This window comes from Branchiostoma floridae, chromosome 15, assembly GCF_000003815.2.
Source record: "Branchiostoma floridae strain S238N-H82 chromosome 15, Bfl_VNyyK, whole genome shotgun sequence".
NCBI classification, from domain to species: Eukaryota; Metazoa; Chordata; class Leptocardii; order Amphioxiformes; family Branchiostomatidae; genus Branchiostoma; species Branchiostoma floridae.
This window is the reverse complement of record NC_049993.1, coordinates 8,831,408-8,848,865: the sequence shown is the minus strand read 5'-3', so window position 1 is coordinate 8,848,865 and position 17,458 is coordinate 8,831,408. Positions and strand designations below refer to the sequence as shown.

General features: G+C 40.6%; 1 protein-coding gene across 12 annotated transcripts in view; it reads right to left on the bottom strand.

The window, feature by feature from the left end:
* Positions 1-17,458, bottom strand: part of LOC118431387 (nectin-4-like) — a 129,001-nt gene that overhangs the window by 62,594 nt on the left and 48,949 nt on the right. The window contains exon 1 of one of the 12 annotated variants that reach the window (XM_035842564.1): positions 2,408-2,506. The exons of the other annotated variants lie outside the window; for them this stretch is intronic. The gene's annotated coding sequence lies outside the window, so the exon portion shown is untranslated. Of the gene's footprint in view, positions 1-2,407; positions 2,507-17,458 lie in introns of those variants that run through there. 12 annotated transcript variants of the gene reach the window in all.

Here is a 17,458-nt window from a genome sequence, read left to right as displayed (position 1 = left end):
ACGACAACTAAATATACATTTTACGACCTCAATCGTCAAGGTGCAGTCTGATAACCGGCTGTGCAGCAGATGTTAGAGTGTAAATGCTACTGCATTTGTCATCAAGTAGTTCCATCGGTATTGTGTGTGCTAATCCTGTGTTCAACGTCTTCCCCATCAAACTGTGCAAGTGTAAGTTTGAGATATGCATTTGTCGATTCTCCTCTATCTGATATAGCCCTGTAACACTCCAAGAGATAACGTTATGTGATATCGTGACGAGAGGCGAAGTAAAATTGAAGCGGGCAAAAGGGAACAGGAAGCAGAATTGCCAGAAAGGTAACCTGCGTCTGTTAATTAGTACTGGCAGGACTGCGAAAGCAATATCCCTCCCCTAATGATACCTCGGGCGTCATTCACGTGCCCTTGGCCTTCTAAAGGGAAATTTGCCAGGACTGTTAAGGTGACAAGCAATGTCTACATGAGTCATTACCTTTACTGGCAATTACCTCCAGGTATTACCGAGCGCCATCAGCAACGGAGCGGCGAGTTCACTTACCGGCGCTCAAAGCAGCGTTTGTGAGGGGACCTTTGGGCAACGTCGTTTCTGCGTGTACACATGACGAATCAGAATGCTGCCTTATTAACGTGGGAAGCCGTGAAGTTTCTTACGATCCGTGATATGCATGTTGACAATCTAAGACCAGTTCATAGAAAAGTGAGTAAAAGTTGAGAATACTCGCGTGAATGATTAACTCTGAAGTGGAAATGATGTAGTCATCATGAAGCTCCTTCTTTGAAGTTAACAGCATACCATTCGTCTTCTAAAGAACTCATTGCAAGACTAATCCTGACAAATGACTAAAACATACTGTGGCATGCGCCACTCAAAGCTCAACTAACACCAAAAATAGTCGTGAAGACCGTACTATTCAGGTCTACTAATCTAGTATACATTTTAATACCCCAGATGCGTTGAACCAATTTCGACTTACAAAAACAACAAAACGTAGGACGCCAGGGCAATGACTTATGATGGGATCGGGTGTGTTGTGACATTGACCAATGGCCAAGAACTGGATACCCCGTAAGTTTCTCTGTTCTCATTTACACATAACTACCCCTGCCTTTCCTTTAGCGACGAATGCGTGAGTATGAATTCCACATAAGTGTGTGGGTGGCCCTGGTAAAAACAGCCACGCCTAGCCATTGGAACCCATCTAGCCGCAAAAATTGGGACACACGGAGTGAAATATTACACTCTGCCAAACCAGGTCACGTAATACGTTAGGCGACTGGTGCACAGATTCAATCGTGCGGCATTGCTGTGTGTATTCCACCCAAATGATTCTGATTTCAAGTAGGACAAAAGATTGTCACAAGACACAAAGTACACATATAGTTAGAAGCCCAGGCTTTCCTTCAATTCCACGTAACACATCCCACGGTGTAAATGCCATCAAATTCTAATTGAGTGTAAGACCCACGGTCATGTTATCCTGCACTGTATGACAGCCCAGTAATGAGACATAGTCAGCGGCATCTCTGTAGGCTGTGAGGAAGAATAGATGGGGCGGATTCAATGTCACGAAGAAGGTCCCTTATCAGGGGCAATTTCATCGCAAAGGCTTCAAGGCGATTCATCTCTCTAAAGTCATCGCATGGAAAATTACGGCTTGCGGAGATAACGAACGCTATCCCTTCCTGGGATACCTCCTCAAGTGGGATGTACCTTCGTGGAAATTGGAAATATTCCTTCGTGATTACAGCTTAAGGTAAGAACATGTTGGGATAGAGGATGTAGCTCAACATCCCAATGGGGTTTTTGTCCAAGTTGTACTTACTTCTTTGCCTCAACGTTACTCATTATCCTTTTGAACTTGTGAACGTTATTTGAGAATGGTACAGCTTCCGGCTGTGCCCGGTACATTTATACACTACGAGCTTCATATCATGTGAAAAATGATAGCTGTGATGTGCAGAAGACGAGAAGGACAGCCCACATTTTCGAGATAGAAAATTGATTGGCATTCCTTTGACTAAGAGATGGACATTAGAAATACAAACTTTTACAATTATCACTTGTCAACTTAACACACGTCACTTTATCCAATTTTGTCAACGGCTCATGTCATTTTGATAGCTCATTTGGAAAGAACACACATAAATATCATTGTCAATATCAATTGTGTCATATGGTATATGGTCTTATCAACACACTAAACACACACAAAAATAAGCAATTAGTGTCAGCGGCCAATATGCGACATTTTAGGATAATCAGGCAAAGAATGTTGACCTCTGCCGGCAACGCGCAACTTATCCAAGAAATCGATGTATGGCGTTCGTGTTCGAGCCCTTTTCCCATGTATAAACTCGCTAACATATATATAATACGTTTAGCTTCAAGCAGGAACGACCTACTTACGTTAGTCATGAAACGGAGGAAGCTATTGTTGTACCGTTCACGACACGTCCAAGCGAGATTTTAGCCAGCCGCAAAAGATGGAGGGGCGGTTTGACTTGACCCCTGTCATAGGTCAAATATGGGTCATCTTTGCGTACCTGATTATCTATATCCTGTCGTATTCGCAGTCAATAGCATTACCGCCATATACTGTTTCCTCAAGAGCAGTTAGCACTAATACAAATCCACATAGGCGATAATGCTAAAGTTAGCAAGTTCAGAGTGTCATAATCTCATCCGTGAACATTCCAGGTCATAAGAACTCACCCCACACAGCAGCCCGCTATCTCAAGTGTCCAAAAGTCTAATATCTAAACTTTCTGACCGGTGCAACTATTCCGGCGGTCAAACCTTGCCGCCATCTTGCTAATCATGACGTCATTTTTGGGACTCAGCACTTGAAATTAGGGGTCAGCACAGGCCGAAAAGATGGACCAAAACCTAGTTTTTTGGCCGAATCTGAACATCTGCAACCTACACTGTCTCACCAATATGAAATGTACTTACATTTTCCTGCTAAAAGTCGAAAATAGGCTAAAATACTGGGCCTTCTGCGCCTGCGTCAATTAGGGTCATTGCCCTCAACGCTATTTCTCTCTTTTGGTACCTGCTCCCCTGACTTTGACTATGTAGTATGGTCGTTGTTATCGTTTGTTTGGAGCTATGCTTGTGGTTTTCAACGAAACATGGTGCTAGCTATGACATGGTCCTGATCCGTATCCATTTTTCAGTTTACAGCCGCTTTTATTGCCCTTTAGTGGTCTTGTAGTGGCTTTTCTTTATTTCCTTGTTACTTTGTTGCAACAAATCCACCAGAGCTTAAACTTAGGATTGTGAGTTGATAGTAGTAGCTTTACTTCTATTTCTTAATTCATGTTTTCTATAAATAAAATAAATAGACACGAATAAATACAGTAAAATAAAGACATGAATCTTGTTTTGGCCCTCCCTCGCTTTACTTAGTATATACAACATTTTACCCCTAGGATAGACGTTGTATGCCTTTGTCAAATGTTACTGTGCCCCCCCCCCTTATTATCACCCAGTACATTGGTAGCCATACAAATGAGAGGTTACGCTCCAAGATTCCTACATATTATTGATATATTGGTTTCCAAATTGCGTCTAATGAAACACTCTTGTTCATACTCAGCTTACGCGAAGTTTCATGACCAAGGTCGACGCCAATTGCAAGATAAACGGCGCCGAGTTTTTTTTCAACGCAATGATAAGGATTACCAAGACTCTGTGATGTCGGGATATAAGACTTGTAGTGTGTACGTAATCTAGATACAACTGTTATGAGCCTATCCCGGGATGGGCGGAGTAGATACCTCATCACCGCTCACTTTGTAATTACCAACAATGTTCAATCAAGCCCTGACTTTCATAACATGATATCATGTATGATTCATGGGACCGCAATAGATCTCCAGTTATCAAGCCTAAATGTGCTGACTCATCACTAAACCATGACCAAATATGCACATGGCGTTGTTGCATTACTCATTAGAAAGGCATCTTATTTGATTTGATTGTCAGTTCTGACTAAAACATACTACTGATTTTGCCCTGCAAAAAGCTGCAAGAATATGTCGTTTTAGATGCATTGAACAAGCAAAGCACACCTGCTTGACATTGCATGTTATATTGGACATATTTACCTGGTCAGGCACTTATCAGACACTTAAAAGTTGTTTTTCCTGTTGAAGCACACTTACAGACTACTGTACATATATACACAAAAGTCCCTTTGTGAGTGTTGGCAACTGTTACCAAGTTGTAGCTTTTCCATATTTTTATATCGTGCCAAGCGTTATGAATGATATCCATGTATGTTTGCCATATAGCCCATATAGTTCCCCAAACAATTGAATATTGACCTACAGGACAATCATTTAACAGTCTTAATAGGGGTAAAATACAAGATGATCCGTTACGTCCGCCTGTTACATTTGATATATGGCTGCGACTTTGAACCAATATCGCTCAATTCATGGTTTGACCTACTTAACGAACAACTGATCCCAGTCATCCCAATTGCACCAAACGACTCGTGTCGGACAATGTGCTTAAAATCCCATTTGTGAAGAGACAAAGTCTGCCCCAGTTTACACCTCATATGCCGCGCTTTGACACATGTGTCCCAGAGTGGATGACTGCTACCACATGTACAACAATATACAACAACAAATAGCAACGAGGGCAGACGGATGATCTACCCTACGACACCCAACCTGTCACCAGCAACCATTGTTTCCGATAATGTCCTGTGTGTCGGCATTGTGTTAATGGCTACAAGAAAGAACAGGTAGAGGTTTGCAGAGGATAATTTGTGACTTATTAATCGTACGCGTAAAGAAGCTGCCAAGTAACAACATTTATGTCGTAAATTGAAGAAATAAACGGAAAATGCATACTAATGACTGAAGTGTTCCAAATTCAAGGATGTGATCAATTTTAAACAACAAATAATATATTGTTTGGTATACCGTATTTAGCCGAGTTCAACCTCCCTGACCACTAAGATTTTATACTAAAGGCTACTCTTTTTGCCCAATTATTGTCCGGATGCCCACATCAGTTTCTTTTGGTGCACAGAGGATGCAACCCATACAATCTAATCACCAAGGCCTAATGATGCAGTAATTGGAATAAGATGGCACGGACAGGGATTTTGATAATCACCTTCCTTAATCTTTAAGTCTGATCTTATCAGCCTCTTGGGACTGGGACAGAATCTAAAAATCTGTTCCGATGGAGCTATTCCACTTATTGATTTGAGAAATGACGATTTTACGGATGGAAATTTGGGCCAATTTTCTACAGGTGGAAAAATATGCATGTAACATACATTCGCATAATTCCACCAGGTGCCATTATACCGCCACCTAAAAAAACGTTGTTATAGAGGCCTTCTCAAGATTGTCTTCAACACCTAAATATCTGAATTGTATTACATCTAGGTGTTGAAGACAATCGTGGGAAGACCTCTTTACTAACGTTTTTTGAGGTGGGGGTATTATGGCACCTGGTGGAGTTAAGATAGTCAATGTTACACCTTTCTAACGTAAATATAGTATCTCTTCAACGCCTTTATGTAAATCCTAACATCTTTAGGACTCATGCAGCAAGCGTGAATTTTAATTTGCAAAGCCAGTAATATTTCACACTGGCAATTAAAAAAATAATTTTGCTAGTAAAAGGGGATTTTTCCTTTCTTACAAACCACCGTACGCCCCAGATCCGTCCCAATAACACATCTGGCACGGCAGTAAAACAACGATTATGCACATTTAGGTACATCAGCAGCAGCTGTGTTTAACACATAAGATACAAATGTACCAAAATATATACTTCCATGAATGTTTGATAGTTTCCTGTACAGTGTATAGTGTATACAAATATGGAACAAGTGAAAAATGAGTTGTGTGTAAGAGAGATAGAGAACTGATTTATTTAGATAAAGACAACACACAAAGTACAAGATGGTACTCAGAAGATATTAAGACTAAATTGCCTTAATTTACAATAAAGGAAGACGCCAAAAAGTCTGTTGTAATCTTCTGCGCCTTAATCTAAAATAATCTCCATTGCCAATTGATTGACTGTGCGATTCAAATATGTGGGTATCTATGTAAAAAAAATGAAGAAGTATTAAAATCGTTTTTTGATCAACCTAACAAAACTATGGAGAAAGATTACAATATAACATTTAAAGTATAATCTAAGTTCAAATGCGCTACACAATATGGCAAAGTGGTATTCCTAAAACGTGATGTTTTTCTGAGAACATTCTGGCAGCCACGAAATCTGTACCACTATTTTTGTTGCTTCTGTTGTGGCTGCTGCTTTAGGTTTCTTTTTATTAGCCTCCATAGATATTACTTTAGGACTGATTGAGAATTTATGAAGCTGACTTGTCAAGATACCTTTACAGAAGCTTGGACATCCACGTTGAGGACAATGTGACCGATTTCTTTTATTCTAGACCCGACTGTTTGCCCTGATTGTGTCACGGTGATGAATGTTGACTGATATCACCATCGTACAGAGGGTTGTCACAAGGTAAGATAGGTCAGCTCCAAAGGTCACGCCTATCGGACTGAAATGTTGCTGCCACAGGGACTGATCATCATCTCTGCCCTCCGGAGTCTGGTAGGTTTCTATACTGGAAGCGAACGTCGATATCAAAATGTCTTTGCACTAAGAAAGGCATTGCTACCGGGAACACTAATAAAGAGATCGAACACAGGAAAGAACAAAATTCCTCATGCAAAGAAAGGTAAAAGTCAACGGCCAACCAACCAACCATCCAAACAACAGCCATTCCACTGTAAGGCAATGTTGCCGCCCCAGTAGACAACACTGTGGCTATTGGCTGCCAGGTTCAGCTCTCAACCTACATGTACTAATACTCATGATATCGATACCAGTTCATATCTGATATAATTTGTACTAGCCAAAATGTAGTTTATGATTTTAGATTTAACAAATTACTAAGCACTTTCCCGAGGACATATTTACCATGTTGTTAGACCATGAATACACCACCAACACATTGAAAAGTAGTGTTAAAACACGGCTAGCTAAAATGCATAGGCTGTTATTGTGCCATGTTTCATAGTCCATCAGCAATTGTTTAAAGATTTGATCAGAAGACATCAACATGCTATCAAAAACCATTGTAAGCATACTGGTTGTAGCCTTGAAAAGATCGCCTGTGATTTACCTTAAAGGACCTTTGTAAATGTATACAAATGAGACTTCGAGTACGCTGGCGCCTTTGAAGTTCTAATGGTGATGACGCAATCTGCCTGTGTGCACATTGAGCATCTTCTGATTGCCAGCAAGGCTATGAAACAAACGAGATGAGGTATGCCTTGTGTCACATTACAGCTGTACACATCCCCAAAGGTGCTATAAACACCACGAAGCTTCATTACCACTGCACCTTGCAACTTATACATTACCCTGCAGGAACATGTACAGGTCTCTTGGGGTCGAGGGAGGTATTACTTGGAAACAGAGAAGATGAGCAGAACCAATATGGCGATGCAAATTTCTGCCATTGGCATCATTCTCGTGCCTCCTTCGCTAACATAAACCAGGGGCTATGCTTCCACAATGGAAGCTAGCAGGGGCACATCCAAGCAAGGGCTTATATGTTGGCAATTCATACACAAAATGGGCCAGATCAAAAGAGGAATAACCGTAAAGAAAATAATGTAAGCTTCAGATATCGATGTTGATTATGTCACGTGGGTCCTAGAACTCCCAACGTTATGCAGAGGCAACGTTGCGAGCACATTCCAAGTTTCGATAGCCCGAGGTAAAATAGGAAATGGGTCTGATCTTTAAAAATCGCTAACGTCGTAAATGAGGAAAATGGCAGCTACTCCAGGTTAATCATCGACGGAGGAATTTCGTTCTCCTAATCCTCTGCCGAAAACCTATTAGAGGCATCAAGGGAGTGCTTCTTGAAATGAACTCCGTCAGCCCGAACTGCAGTGTAACCCCATGGAACTATCAGCTGTACAAAATATTTAAGAAAAAACCCACAAATTTTCTACCGAGACACTGACTGAAAATCGTCCTCTTTATCACTAATCTAGAATCCCATTTTGAATGTAAATCATGCAGGACAGCAAAGGAGAGCATGTCCGATTTCTTAGTTACTATTTCACCCATCTTATCGTCATTAGGTAAGGCATCGACAGCGTAGTACCTAGTACCACGTCCATACATTATACAGAAATGAACATACCTTGAGTCTACCCAACAGTGTGCAATGAGGAAGATCCAGGTACCGAGTGGGCCCCCATTTACGATGTTATTAATGCTGCATACCTAACGTATCTGAAGACAAAGATGCTACCAATATTGCAATGCAGCTGTACATAAAGTATAAAGACATTATCAGACGATTTGGGACAGGTTACGTTGTGTTTTGTTACAATTGCGTCGGAATTTTTTCTAATCCTTATTTCTTGCAAAGAAATACAAGTCTATTTGAAAGTCTGGCCACTGAAATGTTTGTCAAACTAAGCAAATGAGATAATCACCCATCCACCTACCTACTTCATAGCCTGTTGCACATGCATTGACCCGACTAACCTTGTAAGCACAGCCCCGGGCCAAATCCCGCAGCCTCTCGACAACACGTCTCTATTCTTACTTCTCGCGAGAGTACATCCATCTTCTGGCGCCAGGACGGGAGCGACCAGAATTACGCTAATGTTATCTAAGAGAAATTGATTTTGAGTCCCCCCGGTACGTACTATGCTCCTTGAAACATGCAGGGGCAACGTTGTTTGCACATATGTGGCCCCGTCCGTGCCATCTCATGAATTCTTGGCAATACATGTACAATGGTAACATTATATGCCTCGACAAGCGTTACAAATTCAACCGCCATGATATATTGTATTAGCCATGTATCGTAAAAAAAACACCAACAAAAATATGATACCCCTTAAAGAATGTGTAAGGCATCATATCTAGCGAGGTGTTCATACTTGCATATCATTAGTAAAGCAGTTTATCATTATGATACTTTAGGGTGATAGGAGGTTGGTGCGATATGGTATTATGCATTATGTAACTTACTATCATTGTTTTTATCATATTGATTTATTTTGTTCTTTGTTAGTGGCGTTGTTAAAAAGGTTATCAACAGGGAATTGCCACTTGTCCTTATTTGTCTACATGCAAGTGAAAAACATATTTCCGGCATGTCTCAAGCGGCACTGTACATGTAAGTTCCATTAGGAATGCCAGCAGCACAATGGCGTTCCTCCAAAGGTGCTGTTATCGTTAGCGGAGGCGCCAGGCTATGGTTCTGCAGACGGGTGGGGTTACTGCAGGTATAGTCAGTACATTCGCGTTTTGGGGGCAGCATTTGAATACATGTATGTTTGTCTATGTATGCGGATGAACAACATAACTCTAGAAACTCTAAATTGACTGTTATACGCATTTTAAAGATTTTCTCCTAGGCTAGGATGCTCTCAAAGAAAGTATTCAATTTGGGTCCCCTAGAGGCTTGTTTTGGTACTGCAGCAGCACTTCCGGCTTTAGCATCTCGTGCACTGGACATGCTATGGTTTAGGCTAATTTTTCTTGTGTGTTGTATGGCAACACATGTACAATTATGGTCAGGATTAAGTGACTTAAGTGCCAGCCACAGGGACCTTTTTTTTCATTTGCATCCTTACGATTAGCTAATACAGGAGGCCAAAGTTTGCTGCTCTACAGAAAGTTTATCCGAACTTTCGCCCGGCGATAACAGCTCAATCCTCTGATCTGATTGCACACAGTGTTCTACAAATGCCCCGGCATTGTCTTGATAGGGGATCACAAAGTAGCAGACGTCCGATACTTTTACCATTACACCGAGAAACTTGCAAAGGTCAAACGCATGTCGTATTGATCAGTCCTTGGAATCTCTGGAAAATCTATGTTCTTGTTGCTCCTGGCCGCTGATTGAAAACTGGGATTACATTGTCGCTGCTACTTCTGGAAGATCTAACGGTTTTCTTACTCGCACATCCATCCTAGTGTTAATTGAAAAGTAAAGGCGTGATTTCTTGGTCTATGTCTATGTGGCAGAGTGTCGATATCGCCGGTAGGGATCGTCTAATGGTGTGAGGCGACGCCGTCCTAACGCTGCGTTATCAGGGTCCATCAGCTTTTCATGGCACCTCTGAGGATTTGGGCACAATGGAGCCGACAGGGGAATGACCACTCCGTCATTTAAACGCGCCACCATTTGGTCATTTGACCGGAACCCCCTGCACGCATTCGCCTCTGCAGGCCATTTAGAGCGTCTTAAAACAGGGCACCCTTACCATTAAGGGGACAATGGGCGGGCCGCCTGTTTAAAGTGGCCATTGTGAAGACATCGGGTTGCAGAGCATCGTTTAGGACATCGTAGATAAGATAACGTGGGCATAAATCTGCCAGCCTCCCTTTAACAATAACAGGCATCACCTGTAATGTAGGTCATACAGAAGGCCTTCTGTGACCATAATTCATGGGATATTGGTGTGCGGAGCCAAAATTTATGGCCGGTCCGAAATCTAATGGCCGGCTACCCTGCATGTATAATTTAGCTAGAAAAGTTCTACACAAATCTGAACTGGGTCCGCCTTCAACGAGATGCAGAAGCAGCAGTTCAGAAGGGGTGGGGGGGGGGGGGGGTATGATTCCAATTTGCTGCGATAACCTGCCCGCCACTCCTTGTCTGCGTCTGAGCCCGAGTGGCTGCTACAATTTGGAAATCTGTCTTATTCATTTGAAAGCATTATAGAGATACAAATCTATGTAGGTCTGCAATTGTAAAAAGAAAATGCCTGCCTACCTGCCTAAATACCTAAGACAAGGACTGGCCCTTTGCTCTCTCTTTGAGGTTCCTCCATGTTAAAGGGTCCCAGGCCATAGCTTCTCTTGCCTTTAAACTTAGCCCAGTGTCTATTGCGATATGGCCTTTCCAACGATTTGGGGTTCTTCCCCGGTCCAAACTCCTGTTTGTATACTTGCCATGGTTGTACTCAACGAGTACAAAACATCATATTATATGCTCTATTGCTGCAAAATCTACGGATGTTGGCATACGTTGACTAACCTGTTTTTGCAATCGCAGTCGCAATCACCTTCATTAACTAGCACCTCACAAATATTAAAACTTTAATAGGTAACGTAATTCGAGCACAGCTGTTTGTCAATGTCATCATCATAAGGTAATTATGTTTTCATCTCAAACCTACGTGCATAATTGCTACAAAAGCTATCTTAGTTCAACAGTTGAAAACATTGATACGACATGTCGAAACTGTTGTAAAGTAAGTAACTAGGCTGGGCTTGTCAGGAGTATAAATATCTCTGTTCAGAGGCTATTGGTGAGGGTAGTAGCCAAACATCAGTGTACCTGATACCTGTAGCGCCCGTCGTCTCTGTGCGCCAGATAGCGATGCAGGATTTCTCGCGTGTCAGCGTCCTGCCGGGAAGCTTATTACCTTTCCTGCGCGCACCATTACCGACGAAAATAGGCGACACACCTCCAGGAAGCCTACCTTCCACCCACAAGGGAGAGGCTACTTCCTTAGCTGAGCAGGGGGTACAGGGCTCTTTTTTCTGTTCTTCAGAACCTAGAATTGTATCCTTATATTCAATATGAAATGACCCAAGAATATACTTGAATATATATGTAGTGCAGGTAATCATAGTGGCGCTGTCATGACGTACAAATTCGTCTGATTCTTGTTGTTTAAACCAACCTGCACAGTGAATGGAACATTGCACTGCAGAATGTAAAACTAACGTATTGTTGAATTCTCTCTACATGTCCTGGCTGTTACACGATTTCTTGGTACCTGGTGAACCGGAGTAGATTTGCAGCTATTAAAGAGTATTCATTTGTTATTTAGCATGAGAAACTCTTCCTTGATAACCAAATGGGAGAAGAAATGTAACTATGAATGTAGACTGCAAGCTTCGATTTGAATTGCCTTGAGTCGAGTAAATGATTTTTACCTTTGGTGTGATAACAGTCGGTAGAATAGTAATCAATTACAATTTGAAATTCCTTTTTTCCAGCAGATTTGACCGTTTCCCCTTAAAATGGTTGGGCGAAGGGTAAGTAACCCTTCAATGTACACCCCCAACATCTTGGTAGACGAACAGTAAAGCGAACTTACTTCCCTTTGTAATTCTAGCTACGAAAGTAACCAGTAACCAACAACATCAGTGCACAACCCGTTCTCAAGGGCACTCCTGATTGTAACGGGTAGTTGGCTGGAAATGAGACAATTTTCCCGACGGAAGAGTTCAGTGGCCTAAAACGTGTCACTGGCCCGGGAGCGCCATGCGAGGATCCAGGGCACCTAAAAGCCAAGATGAAACGCGGAACGGGCCATTTGTTTTTCCTTCGAGTTACTCCAAGGCGACAGATAAAGAATTAGAATCAATAATCTAAAAATATGCGTGCATTGTATCAAAACCTTTGCCAGGTCCAATGCTAAAGAATAGACAGCACTATCTTCTAGAGTTATCTCAATTCTGCCGAAATCGGTTTGCAACCATTCCTATTCAGACCTGATCTCTAAAAACTTTTTGACATAAAGAAACATTAAAACAAAAATCCTAGAGAAATCAAGACATTGCAAGTGTAAAGCAATAGTTCCAACTTCCAATATAGTTTCTACTTTAAAACACTGGGGGCACAGCCAATTCTTAAACTGGAGATGAGAAAAGCAGGCGCAGAAATGGCATGTTCAACAACAGGCAAATATTGTTCTTGCTTGACCAGGAATATCATATATCAGTTACCGATATTATGAAGATCCAGAGCGATCATTTTCAAATGCATTTGGTTTTATCGTCAGATGCAATATTTTGCAAGAAAGAAGCCCCTTGATTTACAAAGTAACGAGTAGAGAGTAAGTTGCTATGATCAATCCCTTGAAAACTCAAGTCTGAATCGAAGACTGATTTTGCATGCCGGTCCACTCACTGGTAATAATACTAAAACCCAAGTATACGTTACTAACTGCCATTTTTTGATGGTGACATTAGAGACGTTAAGCCACCCATTGGGGGATCAATACACTAATGTTGATACGAATAGCTACAGGATAAGGAATTCAGGGAATCGATGATGTATATGGCGTATACGTCTTTGTAATTGCTATAAAATAAACGGCATAACCCACAATTATAATCTTTATCACTTCACGTACTAAAGGAACGGCTGGTGAAGAATCTAGGTTTAATTTCGATGAAGAAGTAAGCAATGGGCGCACTTTGATCTCCAATTTTGTTATTAAGATGTGAGCAAGATGACCAGGGCCACTACTTTGGACGGTGTTAAGTTTGTGTTGCATGTACAAAAAAGGAGCATGTCTGTACAGTTGTTTAATTAATGCACATTCATTATTCATTAGTGTGATTAACCGGTCAATACCAGTATAACCCATAGCTGCCATGCAAATATGGCTTCCTAAACTCATAAAACAATCAAAGCTGTTTTGCATGTTTATGGCTCACAAATATTACTCCCACAACTCGCCTAAAAGAAACCATGAATATTAATGAGCTGTTTCACAACAGTATGTGTAGCTGTACCCTAACTAACTACTTAAAGCTAACTTGTATCTTTACGGCGAGACTCTATACCAAATGATGCACAAAGCTGTTTATACAGAAAATAGTGTTAACAATTAATGGGTTAGGAATGAGAAAAATGCACCTTCTGTAGCAACACATCACGCCCTATTTCTTACCAGTATCCAACGCCATTTATCGGGAAGAAGCGAAATGTACAATTGCCATTCCTTCGTAACACTGTGGTCATCCCAAAATTCGCAAAGTGCATCGTTAATCAGGAGCTGGAATATGCAGGAGATCGCTTACAGAAAAAGAATTAGACCAATTTACCAGGCAGCAGAAACAGAAGCTGTCAGGACATACAGGCAGATGAGGAGAGATTAGGGTCGGAATTACAAAATGAGTATGTATTCGACATCGGAGTGGATAAGCGATGAAATGGGGTTTCATTATCGCAAAGTAGGTCAACTCTAAATGCGGGCCGTTTACTCTCGATCACGTGACACATGGCGTGTTCGATGAAGGTCATGATAAGAACTAAAGTTATGTTATTTTTTAATGAAACGAAAATATAAAAACTGTTACAATTGAAATCTGTCCGACACTACAAGTCCTCCCAATGGTAATTATGCAAAACTCGGTATTTAAAAAAAAATTCTACTCAGCTATCAATGAAACAAAGTGGCCACTTAGCTCCTAAAACGGTTTCAATTCTTTTCCTTCCGACACTACAATACTTTCAATGGTAATGATATATTGTTTGATTTCTATCAATATTGAAAGGAGATTCATCTCAACTATAAACAGACAGATTCCATCAACTAATCACAATGTTGTATATGTATATATCATATTTTAGCGGCATGTTGTGAGGAATATTGAACACTTGACAATTATTTTGTGTCCTTTAAAATTCCCATTAGGAAGTTTTAGTCGTATTTCTGAGAATAATTTCTTTCTACATGTACAAATATACAAATGTTCATTTAGTTCTACATGCGGTCATGTGGTTGAGTATCTGAGCTTCCTTCTTGCATTTCTTCCGAGAACCAATATATTTTCACACCCATATACGACAATCCATTTGCCTTTCCCCACAATATACGTTCATGGTTCAAACCAATTTGTCACGGATGAGACTGGCGAGGAGGCTTCTAGATCTCGGCAATATCAACGACATCTCACACCAATGGTAGCCCCGTACGAAAGGGTTTTATCCCATAGTTTACGACTATAGCAATTTTACTATACTCCAGTCATCGATATTACCACAGTGATAAAATGCACCAGAAAGCATCCAGACCCATAAATCTGATAGATTCTAAAGATATGATGGAGCTGAGGATTATTTGGTAGAAGAAATTTATTCTTCTTATTGTGTGTTGGCAAGCATTGGGCAAACTTCATCATAAAATAAACGATTATACATGCCTCCAGATATGCCAGTGCTACCGAGAGTTTTATGAAAAAAATCGAAGTCATTCTTTCATTGACTATGAGTAACTGATGCTGCATATATGGATTAAATGATAAAATTTGAAGATATTTCAGTAAACATGTAATCCATATAAACCAAAACATTGTCACAATGTTCTTATACGTGTAATTTCTTTATTCAATCTATATCAACGCACGATATTACGAGATCTGCGGATACTAATTTTAACCCCCCTACCACACACACACACTTGATATACGGAATTAACAAAAAAACGAACGTTGTAATTTTAAGAAAATGCAACAAATCCAATGATTACCACTACTCGGCAATAGTACAAAAAACGGAAGGCCTACTATCTGTACAAAAGCACAGCTGTACACGCTTTAGAAGGGCATATCCAGATAGATATTTATATGATTGATGGTGTTCGTAGTTGACGAAAGTTTACCGATGATAGCAGAGTGTATTTATAAGAATTTGAGATAAAATGGAATATGATTAATGCTAGAGTCACACTGTCGGTTCCTGAGTCACAATGCGCGTCCTTACATGGCAAAAGCCATGTCATGTTAACGCAGTTGTCCAAACAAAAAGTTCGTGATCATAAATATCTATAAACAGTGAGTAATAGAGGTAACATGCGTAGGTGTAAATTCTACTCGGCATTGCGAAGGAGTATAATTTATATAGACTGTATTGTGTTCCAATAACAGATGAGCTCCTGAATATAGTACGTAGTGTTTAAAGAAGTTTAAGACAAAACTTTGTTTTCAGCAGCAAATTATCAAATTTACTACATTTAACACAAGATTTGTTGGCCCCTTTGAGACCCTTGAATAGACTAGTCCTTAGGAAGTCGTGAACAAATTGATCAGTCCCACGGGTAGCAGAAATAACCATGAATGACCGATAAAACCGTCGTAACCAAATTTGGAGTTACTTATCTGGTTTATGTACCTGCTGTTGTCGATACGTGTCTAAATAATGCAGGAGCTGAACGAACGCCTCTGTCATGAAGAAATATGGCCGCCATTACTACAGGACACTTACGAAGATGGAGCAAGAAGATAATCTGGTCATTTTCATAGAATGTGATTTCCCGTTTCAAAAATGAGTTAAGGACTGATCCATGAAGGTGTCCAAACGGGTGTGCAGCGGTTTTGACGTACTGAAACAATGAAAATTTAAGGTTTCGATTCAAATTTCTGGAGCAATCAAAGGGAGCTGTCAAAAGATCAAAGAGCATTTTAGATAAGGGTAGAAGGTCAGTGCCTTTTGCCTTCTGTACATATTGTGTATACATTCACTCATGTAGCAAACATTCTAGATATATTTCCTAAGATTCACAAATCCGTTTTAAATGGATATCCAAAGCTTAGAGACCACTACTAGCGGCTACTTTCGACCTTTCGCCGAGAGTTTATTTAAAATTGACCTATGTCGATAGCAGACCTCCCCTTAACAACCAAATCAATAAGCTTTCGCTTTTATTGAATGTCTTTTTGAGGGCGTGGTATGAAGCGTGACGACCCACATTCCGCATGAAACTGCACTGTAGCGTGCCGGGTTTTACCGATATGCAATACATACATGAACACTGTAGAAGCTGCGATATCAGAACTATATGCAGGGTTTCTTACATGGTTTCACATATTTCTTGACACGGATATGTTACATACTAATGTACATATTACAAGGTAGTGGCCTGTATCATGCAATATTTATGAATCATGCAAAAAATAACTTTGAAACGATAGTGATTTCAACAAACTCCCAGAAACTTCCCTCGCATAAAACATAACCACTTTTTAACATACTAGTATCTTTTGCGTTCCAAATGGACGATGCTTTGATACGTTTTGGCCAATTAGTTGTAATATAGCACGAGTTCTCCATGGGCTGGCATCCAGATACTACGAGGTCTAATAAGCGACTTACGTGTAAGCTTAAGCAAGTAAGTAAGTATATTTATGTCATACCTGGGCCGTTCAATACAGGTGTTCCGGACCGGGTGATACTTTTCTGTATCAAAAGGGGTTCTAAGTTGTATCACACGGGCTTCATTCGAATAAATCGAACTATTTCGAGCGGGCTGAGTGCGGCGCGGTCGAAAGCTCGAATACCGGATTCGGACGTTAGAATTTCTGTTATATACAAGTAAATATATCATGTATATACTATTGAACTTCACATACCGTCTTTGCATCAATGAAATCAGCTGAAATACCAACAGTATTGTCAGCTATAATCCTAAGGGTAAGATCCAGGATGTTCCTGTTATGTGCTGCAACTTTCCGGGAAAAGGCGTTTCGGGTGCTTCAAGAAACCTGATTACGTTTTCCATTATATAGTAACACGTTCCAGAGCGTTTCTAATAACTCGATGGAGACGTAGCGCCAGAGAAAGTGGGATTTGATTGAAGTAACGATTTAATTACCGACACATTAATCAATCAATTGCTCGAG